This window comes from Diadema antillarum, unplaced genomic scaffold, assembly GCF_040938485.1.
Source record: "Diadema antillarum isolate AM-2024a unplaced genomic scaffold, OU_Dant_1.0 seq00000507_RagTag, whole genome shotgun sequence".
In the NCBI taxonomy this organism is placed as follows: Eukaryota; Metazoa; Echinodermata; class Echinoidea; order Diadematoida; family Diadematidae; genus Diadema; species Diadema antillarum.
In genome coordinates this window covers 2685048-2696387 of record NW_027271462.1, presented here as the reverse complement: position 1 = coordinate 2696387, position 11340 = coordinate 2685048, and the positions used below count along the sequence as shown (strand labels likewise).

General features: G+C 37.7%; 1 long non-coding RNA gene across 1 annotated transcript; it reads right to left on the bottom strand.

Annotated features, from left to right (window-relative positions):
• Window positions 1-1847: 1847 nt before the first annotated feature.
• On the bottom strand, window positions 1848-4714 carry LOC139733976 (uncharacterized). Its single transcript, XR_011711126.1, has 3 exons — window positions 4609-4714; window positions 3562-3678; window positions 1848-2264 (listed from the first exon to the last, which is right to left on the bottom strand). It is a non-coding gene; the product is annotated as an uncharacterized lncRNA (long non-coding RNA).
• Window positions 4715-11340: the final 6626 nt, after the last annotated feature.

The following is an 11340-nucleotide window of genomic DNA, read 5'->3' as shown; positions in this document are numbered from 1 at the left end:
ATTTGTAATAGATGCGCAAATACATAAATGTTCATCTGCCCAGAATCGACTACACTGAATGCATTCACACAACATTCTCCTAAAAAAGACATGTTTAGATTGATGCAGTATCTCCAACAGTATACACATTATGGAATGCTTTGTAGGTCAATGCCAATATCACTGCCCCAAGGGGCATATCTCTTACTCCAAGGATCATAGTAAAAAGAAGAGATCCCAAGGGGCAATAATATCTATAACGCCTTAAATAAAAGCAGTGCACATCTATTTTACATACTGTAAGATTTTACTTGGTTAATCGCTACTGCCAGATATTTTTATTCCGATTGTATTGGACAAGGTGCATTACATGTACACCATGCAAACACATCACCACGAACCAAAAGGCAGTTTAGTAAAAATAGTATGGGGCAGTTTGGGTACACTGTACTATGGGGCTGCAGGCAACTGCTGAATTTACGCCCCCAATTTCAACCACTCAGAATTGAGAATTCAGAAAATGAGGTACGCAAAATGAACAGTAATACAATACTGCTAGCAAACTAACATTTTCAGAGATGATTTTGCTACTATCTAATGTCAATACATTGTATGAGTAGATAACAACACTTCTGAGACATCCAAGACAAGGGAATGCATACAATATCTCGATGACATGATTTACATTAAACTGTGTACTGGAACAACCTTTACCTCTGAATGCAAATTGATAGTGTAATTTGAGTAAAATTCTGTACACAATTTACGGTAGGATTCTCCACTTTTGTGATTGAAATATAACCTTTTCTACACACAATTTCTGGAAAAGGGGTACTCTACTCTACTGAGTACAACATACCCTTTTTATAAAACGGAAGCCCTCCATACTTTGGTGAATTCAGAACTCAATATACTCTTGCCATTAGAGATTGAAACAGGCAAAACTAGCACATTTTTGATTGACTTTGACTACAACATTGTTTGCAAAAGACTTCAATCAATCCAGATGTCACAAAGCTCACACCGATTGAATCACAAGTATTGAATCATAATGTATCAGATTAACAATACAGTACTGCAAAACTTTGATAAAGTCCATGATTATTTGCTGGACTGCATAAAGTTATCATTGATCCTTTTGATAGTGCAGCAGATATTTCTTCATGTTAAAAAAAAAAGAAAAAAGGTGAACACAAAGTTATATGCATACATAGGTGCACTTCATTAAGAATATTTATGACATGTTTGTATACATTTTTAGTTATCACCTGGTATCTCTTGTGGACAATAAAAACAGCACGACACCATCTAGCAATACAGTGTACTTCATAGAAAATTCACATCAAACTGACACACCTGAATGTGTGTGTATACAGAGTGTACTGCGAGAAGTGATTGCCTTTACTGTATGTTCAGCTCAGTATTTACGCAATCATTCTGATTCAAACTATGTAACTATATTACAAACATTCCATCTTTGCAAGCTTCTCAAGGAATTATTGGGAATATCAGTTTGCCTGCCTTGGTCTGCAAAAAAACAACATCTGCAAGCTTACTGCACATGTACATGTACACATTAAATTGTGCGCAACTTCCTTTTAATTGTTTTTTCACACCCTCTCTGGAAACAAAAATTACACAAGCAACTTGGTATTCATGATCATTCCAGATTTATTTCTGGGACAAACCATGGCCTCCAAAGGACTTGGCCTAACTCACTGGCCCTAAAGGGTTTTTACAGTGAGAAAAGGTATGCCTCCTGGTACTCACCTCCATGGTAAAAAAAAACTCCACAAAACAAAAAAAAACAAAAAAATTATAATAAAGAAAATGATCATCCTCAGACTTGTGGACTCACCAGCCTCCTGAATTTTTCATTCAAAACATATACCAGGGGGTTCTTTTGGCACCACTCCAGCATGTACACTTGTATGTCAACTGGCTTTACTTCAGTTCTGACATGTCTACCGCCTTCATGATGCTACCTATAAACTATAGGGTTTATGGCAAGCAGCTTGTCATTTCTTTTTCTTCTTGCCCTTCCCTTTCTTTTTTCCCTTTGGGGCATTGGGCCAGCCAAAGCCCCGAATTTCCAGAAAGTCAACAGGTCCATGGGCAATGTAGTAGGCATTGGTCATGGCGGCAGGACTCATTAGATCTACTGGCTTCTTCTGGCTAGGGGAAGCTGACCGGGATTTCTTCTTTCCTCCTTTCTTGGGACTCTTGCTTCGGCTGCGGCCCCTCGGCAAGGCCTTGGCACTGCGACTGAATCCCTTCTTGCCAGGCTGCAAGAACAACAACAAAATGCTTTACTGCATATTTACATATGTACACAACCACCACACATTTTCTCTTTCATCCATAGTGCACTTATTTCCTTTTCCTATCAAAGGCAAAGTCTATTTGAGTATGAGAGTGAGTGTATATGTGTGTGTGTGTGTGTGTGTGTTTGTTTGATTGATTACAGCAATTATGTAGACTGGCACATAAAGAAAAAGTTACCAGAGTTATGCTACGGTTAGTAATTTGGTCTATGATTGCATTAAGTTGGCTGTCCAAAATCAATCATTGTCTCATCAACACGATGCCCAAGGTAAAACCACCAACACTGTAATCACTGTGTTTGTTAAATAAGGATTGAAGATTTTGACATTCTCTGTCTTGGATGTTGTAAAGGTATACTGTATGTAGTATCCATACAATATTTTTTGTTTACCCCCATTTGGGATCAACGTCTACAGTCACGAAACTTTACAATGAAGCTCAGCACTGATATCACAAATAATGAATGCAATCATTACCAAAGCAATAATGTTACTGTCACATCATCACACTGCTGATTTCATACACCATTAGAATGAAATCACTACCGTACACAAACTATCAGCATTCTAATTGAAGTACTTTCTCTTATAGTACATAGCAATAAAAGAATCAAGAGAAACTAATATATTAAACCATCCCAATAATGAGATGTGCACCATCTCTGATAAATTTCAAAGTCTGGAAATGCAACAGCAACTGCAGATACTATCTGTGCAATACATGTACAGTGTACAACTGATGTTTATACTATGACTTGAAAATGTAATGATTGTTGTTTTCAATGTGGAAATAAATGAAAAAAATGAAATGAAATGTATTCATGAATAATACAGTGCAGGAACATTTTCCTCTCATACAGTGTAGGTGCATGTATTCATGCAGTATATGTACATGTGTACAATATGGTATAAATACACTGTATGGTGTATTCAACAAACTGGAACCTGTAAGGCAATTTTCTGAGTGGCTGGATTTTCAATTAATAACCATATTAAAGGGATGAGAAAGGAGTAATGACTACTTTTCATGAGAAAAACAAGCAATCTTCAACCTTTACTATACATATGATACATATGATACAACCCATTTGTTTCATTGGAGGCAATTAAATACATTTCTATGAGCTATTGATTTCACTAATATCTGCCAATGCATAAATTTGTTAGGATACCGAAAAACATATATCAAAGAACTCTTGTAAGCATGTTTACTTCCCACTAACATTTCTACAAGAAACTGTACACAAATTGTACATACCATGATGACTTGGCCTTGAGGGACAATGGACACGTTCTCCAACTGCACAATTTGCTCAGAAATACGGATGAATTCTTGGGACCCTTCCCAAGGACACCTTCATATCCTCATTGGCATCTGTAAATTAAGAATGAGTAAATGTTGTACAGTACAAAGTTTGTAAACTCAGGACTACGCTTAAAGATTTTTAAATTGACTTTTGTGTCCAACCCATTCACTGCAGTGCTCAATCTATAAATGCAAGGTTGACTTGTCGCAGCAGGTAGATACTAGTGTAATTTGCCATGACAAGATACTCATCCCATCAATGCTGGCTAGTTAATTTCTGAACTTATCTTTTGGCTAGCATTTTGCACTCATCCCCCCCCCCCCTCCAATCAAACAATACTGTCAATATTCACGGATGTTCTGTCATGCATCAACATGATACCTCATTCGTACATCACATGTCTGGACCAAAAATATAAGGGTTCTGGAGTAAAAAAAGTGGGGAATCTATCTAGACTTCTAGTTCTAACAGTTAGATTGATTCTAACAGTTAGAACTAGAAGTAGAACACTCTAAACTTTTATTAAGCCAGCCTAACATTTGTCGTTAGGTAGAAATTAAGACTCTGTACTGTCTGTAGTGAGTGAATAAGATCTTTGATGTTAACGTGTTAGTACAAGTAGACAGATCTACTTAACGTTACAGAAGTAGATCTATATCTACCATGTATAATTTAAACTTGCAACATGAACATCAGTTGTGTTAGAAGTCTAGATTCTAACCCTAGCCTCTAAAATCTGTAGACGTCTAGATCTAGGCCTACTCCCATTGAATTGTAGAGATAATGTTACTCCCAAATCTATCATAATTATTTTCTACAGGCTCATGACATGGTGTAGATGTACGTTTTATAAATTAACTGTCTAACGTGTTAGACCTAATGCATTCTATCCCGTCTGGTCCCCATCACACATTATTACACATAGATCTACTCGATTTATAATTAACGTTAGAGGGATCTACCGGTAAAATTTATAGAATCTAGACATGTCTACTTACATCTCAGGCCCAGGGTGGTGACTCTCACAATTCCCTCTCAATATTACGTGCTGTTGGAAACTCGCAGTTTAGAGGAATTATCCAACAAGCAATAATGACTCTGACGTTATGACGCGTTTGTCCAAGACACTTTATCAAAATCGATAAACAGGCCAGAGGAATGGATCACTATGAGCTGGTGTACAAGTTGTCCCATACCACACACCACACTGCATGCAAGCACGACGGGCAAGCGGCGGCTAGGCTGGCATCGCGGTGGGGTACGCGGGCGGGCAGCGGTGCGTACCGGTCCGTACACTAGCGCCTGAGCGATGAACACACGCAGCAGAGCTACAATACACACAACACAATACGAGGCACGTCGCTATGGTTACCAAAGTAAAGTTTGTATAGTCTTTAATCAAAGCGTGCTATAACTTTAAAAAGCCCAGTTGGCCTGAGTAAAATCAGATGAAGTTACGAGAGGCTGATGGCTACTAGTACTACAATGTAATAACTGAGTCGGATGTTGGAGGAGTTTTACAAAAGACTTCCAAAGAAGAGAAAAAATAAAGCGAGAGACTTGTGATTACTCACAGATCACGTTGCCTACCTTAAAAAGGATGGGAATGGTGAGAAAGAAAAATCTCCATGTCTTCTGAGAAAGACCGTCTTTCTTGAAATATATCAATTTCAGGCGAAATCAAGCCTGATTACAGCATGTTCATTTCTGGAAGGGTTCAAAAGACGTTCTTTTTTTTTGATTTGGGGCCAAAATGAAACTAAGTTAATTCACTGTTTACTGATCCATGCGAAGTAAAAATACGGACTGAATTCAGACTACTGCCCCGTGCTTATTTTGAGAGTCGGTCGATGGTCCCGCCTGTTGAGCACTCGGCGAGACCATTGTGTAGGCTCTAACGATCGCCCCAAGTCGGGATGGCCCCTTTTATGGAGTCGCTAGATAAAGGCCTTGATTGATGAAGCGCCTTATTATGCAGGGATTATTCGATGAAATAAAATGTAACAGAGCGCGTATCAAGGATACAAGAAACAAAGAGCAAAATGTATGTCCCACACAGTCCCGGCCATGTCTGAATAGGGACGGGAATTAACTTCATCGTCTGATGCATTATAGACAGAATACACGACAGCTTAGGCATGCTTTGAGGCATTTCACGAAGATGAGCCCGACGTCTCAGCAGCTCTGGCCGGAAAAAAATGTGAAAAGGAGTGATAAGATATGTCAAAGGAATTTGAGGATTATTAAAATCATACAATGAAGTAGAAAAATTATCAGATATGTTGTCACTGCTTTCAGGGAGGTCAACTTGTTTCAGCAGACCAAACTCTTCATTGCAAGCCATCAAGTACTTTTTTTTCTCTCCCCCTTCTCTCTCTTTCATTGTTTTTTTATGCCTCCGCCAACGAAGTGGCCGGAGGCATTATGTTTTCGGGTCGTCCGTCCGTCCGTACGTCCGTCCGTATGTCCGTCCCGTTTTGTTTTTGTCGATATCTCAAGAACAGTGAGGTGGTTTTTGCATCAAATTTGGTATGAGGGCATATCCTGGGGGATGATACTTTGTTTGGATTTTAGGGTCACGGGGTCAAAGGTCAAAGGTCACAGGTTATTTTGTAAAAAAAAGGTTGAAATTTCATGTTTTTCTCCATATCTCGCAAATGGTTCAAGGTATCTTCATGGAACTTAGTATATATGCATGTACCGATGGGCAGTCATTATCTAAGGAAGTTGGGGGTCATGGGTCAAAGGTCAGGGGCTCAACGGTCAAGGTCAACTCCTCAAAATATCACTACTTTCCTTATATTTTACTTGGGTACGTAAGGGGGGGTCACCGTGCACCCCCCCCCCCCCCCCGGACTCCTCGAAACTTACATACCAAAACATAATCAAGATGTTAACAGGAACGCAAAGTGGCTGTTCTAGGTGAAATTTAATGTATTCTTTTGTTTTTCATAATTTCTTATGTATTTCTTTGTTTTTCAACTTTTCAACTTTTGTTTTTTCTTTGTTTTTCTATTGGAAATTGTCACTGACCACTTTTCTACCATAATTAGCACAAAACTAATCAATGAAAGTGATTAATTGTAAAAATAATCAGGTTTTCATGACCTTCATGACAGAGCACTTGTTTTCCATAGGAAATGTACACAAAATCACAAAATTGTGCCCGTTTTGGGGAGACATACCGTTACAATAATGGGCGTGACTTCGCAAAAGTATACGCGGATGTTGCAAATTTGGTCTCAAAAGTTGTGCGAGACTTGACCAAACAAAGTCAAGAAGCCTCGCGACAGATTTATAGCGCGAAACTTTGAGGGGGGTGGCGGATCCCCCCCCCCCCGTCCTTATTACCCTTATGACTCCTCAAAACTTACTTGACTTTGTTTTGTTCAAGTCTCACGCAACTTTTGAGACCAAATTTGCAACTTCCCCGCATACTTTTGCGAAGTCACGCCCATTTTTGTAACGGAATGTCGTCCCAAAACGGGCACAATTTTGTGCTTTTGTGTACATTTCCTATGGAAAACAGGTGCTCTGTCATGAAAGTCCTGATTATTTTTACAATTAATCACTTTCATTGATTAGTTTTGTGCTAATTATGGTAGAAAAGTGATCAGTGACAATTTCCAATAGAAAAACAAAGAAAAAACAAAAGTTGAAAAAGTTGAAAAACAAAGAAATACATAAGCAATTATGAAAAACAATAGAATACATTAAATTTCACCTAGAACAGCCACTTTTCGTTCCTGTTAACATCTTGATTATGTTTTGGTATGTCATGAGGATCCTGAAAATGTAAGTTTCGAGGAGTTCGGGGGGGGGGGGGGGGGGGGGTGCACGGTGACCACCCCTTAGGTACCCGACTATTTATGCAATGCCTGAAGGATTTTTTTTTAAACTTGATGTATGCATGTATAACCAAATATGTATTCTGTGGGAAGTTTCTTGCCAAAAGGTCAAAGGCCAAAAGGTCAAAGGTCAAGTGAAAGTGCTAAATTACACTTCTTCCTCCATATCTCAAAAGTAACTCAAGGTATTATCATGAAACTTACATATTTATGCATGTTCTACCTAACAGTGATTCTCTTTGGAACTGTGAGGTCAAAGGTCAGGTTTAGATAATACTATTTTACCATTTGATACTGAAATTATACTTTTTCTCAATACCTTGAAAATTACGCAATGCATAAACTTACAAAAGGGTCAAAGGTCAAGTAAAAATCATCAGTTCCCCCAAAAAGCTGCACTCTGACGTTTTAGTCATTCATCCAATTGAACCTAGTTCTAGGAAAGTGAACATTCAGCACATTTGTGGCAAACCTCTCATTTTGATATTTTGCCAATTGTGTGAAACTGTCATCACACATTGTCAAGACATTTATAGACCTATTAGGAGAACCATGCATTATGGCGGAGGCATACACCAGTCGCCGTAGCAACATTTCTAGTTTTTTTTTAATACACTGTGTAATTCTAACTCTCAGTCTCAGGCCCAAATTCACGAAGGTGGTACAAATGAAACCATGGTTTAAACCATGGACAAAAACCATGGAGGGCCAAGTGTCACACAAAGTATTTCATTACGAAAATTAATCATTCGTCGACAAAATGACCGTCTCTTTAACAAAATTATCATTTCGGGACGAAATGTTCATTTAGTTACAAAATGTTGTCATTTCGTTACAAAATAATCATTTCATCGACGAAATGACCGATTTCGTAACGAAATATTCCATGCGACACTTGGCGCTCCATGGGTTTTGTCCATGTCCTTTAAGTTGTGAGGGAGGTCAAACCTCTGCAATTCTAACTCCCTCCTCCATCTCTCTCTCTCACGTGTCTCTTGATCTCTCACATGTGCATACACACAAACACACTCATATGTGTGCAGATATATATGAAGAGTTTGTTCGCAAAAACCGATATTTGTCCATATTTGCCAAATGGAGATACTTGCGATTAAAGGTCAAGAAAAATAAAGAGAATAATAAGAAAAAATTTGCTTCTTTTGACCATAACTTCAAAAATGTACCTTTGTATGTAATGGCCAATATATCATTTAAAAGGTATTATTTTGTACTTTATGACAGAGACCGTAATTCAAAATCTTCAAAAATGGACTTATCGCCTTTTGCAAACATACTCTTCATATTATACAGATAATAGATAGATGATAGATAGAATGTAATGGATATAATATCCCTCTCTGTCTGTCTGTCTCTCTCTATTCCTCTACATTCTCATTTCAGTCACTTCTAACAGGTGTAGTGGTTATATATATATATATACTGTATACGCTATATATTTCGCGGGGGTTTTATTTTCGTGAATTTCGCGAGTCGGGAGCTATTTGCGAAATTAACAACACGCGAAAATATTACCTTCCAAAATGAATCCCTTGCCTTGATGATACGAACATTTCAGTACTAGTATACCATGTCATGGCTTACCGAACAGACCATACTGGCTAAGCTTGTTTATGCACGTCCACGTCTACTTACGAATACTGTAGAGAGCCAATCCATTATCGCAAAGGGAACAATCGTCAGAAATCTAGCGCGATGGACTTAACCACTTCAAAAATGTTGAATTATAACTTACTAGTTCGCAGAGTTTGGTAAGTTTTCATGCAGTGTATAACTAGTATCATTCTTATTTGCTAGTAAGTTGAAAATTCACACTTTCTTTGCCACTTCATATTTTCTCTAGTCCCCCAATCGCGAATTTAACAACTCACGAAAATGTGTGACAGCGGCAATTCGCGAAAATTTATGTACACGAAAATTATAGCGTATAGAGTATATGAAACATGTGCAGGAAGCCACTTTGATCACTATCCTTGTTAAAAGTCTTTCCCATTGCCAGCAAAAGTGTAATTTTATTTGCTGTTCATCCAGCACATTGTGTTACTCCAGCATTATGTACTCTGCATGCACAGACATTTCATTCACCTCAACCATGGGGTAATGCTGCAAAATACAATAAATGCACACTGTGGGCAGAATATTGGATGATGTTCTAACATTTCATTTAAATAACAGACATCTATTTACACCAAATACAATGATAAGTACACATTTATACATATGCACATTCAAATTTCCCTGGGGTCAGTGCATTATTGTGACTCTCATCAACCAAAGGAGAGGTAAGCAACACAGAACAGTAGGGATATCTTCAAAGAAACAGCTAAATGTCACTCAGCACATGCAATAGAAATGCTTCTAAAAAGTTTCCACTACAGCTATTGACAAGATAATTTATATGAGATTTGGGTGAAAAAAAAAAATTAAGCAAACATTGTTTTAGATCTGATGAAAATATTTTTCATTGCTTTTGCTTTTCATAGAGAACTTTATAATACCATTCATCTTTCTACCTATGTGCCAAAAAACAAAACAAAACAAAACAATACAAATCCTAAGTATAAACCAGGGGCAAAGAACTTTCCTGTGCTTGAGCTTAGTACCTGGTAAGAATTATGATCAGCAAACACAGTTATTAAGAATCTGATGATGATGATGATGATGATGATGATGATGATGATGATGATAATAATAATAATAATAATAATACCAATAACAATAAAAAAAATAAAAATAAGGTAAGGTAGAAGAAATACCCTCATTAAGAGAAGAGAAAGAGTGAAAAACTGCGACTCCAACCCTGTGATTGTGACTCTCAACCGCTGCTTACAGAAACTATTCAGGAATGAGTTATTAGGTGATACGCTATCAGCGTATCACCTATTGTGATTGTCAAAATCTCTCTTTATTTTTTTTTATTCTTCTTTCTTTCTGGACAATTTTGTGTCGTCAATATCTCAACAATGACATTACGGAATGACATGAAATTTTCAGTCAACATGTCTCATAACAATATCTAGCCACAATAAGGTTTTCATGACAGTAACATATCTATGACGTCATCTAGGCGCCATTTTGTGATTTTCGGACCTTGTCACATGATCGATCATAACTTCATAACTAGATGTCATTTCTGCATCATTTTCGGTGGACATAAAGTTCAGGTCACGCTCTATCTTACTTTTTAACGCTAGTTACCCAGGTCTTCATTACGCGCGCCTACGCGCGCGTCAAAATTTTAAAAGGCTCAAAACGACTTCCCAATGGGAAATCTCGAAGTTTCAGACAATTTTAAGCGTTTCAAACATTTTCTCGCGTGCGCGTCCGTCCGCGCAATTTCACGCGCAGAGGGCGTAACCAACATGAAAATGCAATTTTTTTGACTGATTTGGATTCCTGATACTTTGAGTAACAATATCCACTGATTTCCGATCGATGTTGACCTATAACAAAGGAATGCACTGGCGTCAAAGTTGAAATTCCGCGCGCGCGTCTTTCTGCAAATATAGTGAAAAAACATGTCTTTGTTTATTTCGCCATAGCTCTTTAAATCGTCCGTTGACCCGATATTTCTATTGCATATTACAAAAGCATATGAATTGTAAATAACATTCCTAGTATCAATATTGCCAGGAAAACGCGATGAAGTGATCATATCGTCATTTTGAATAAAAAAAGTGGAATTGATTTTTTTGAGGTACTGTTTCTGACATTCATTTGCTCGTATCTCTGTTGTTTAAGCTCAATATTATCCCAAATTCACATATGTTGTCCTTTAAACATTTGCCTTTCAAGTCCATGTCATGGTTTTGAAATTTGATGACGTCATCATACTTTAAATTGTGATTAAAAGTAAAGATGCAA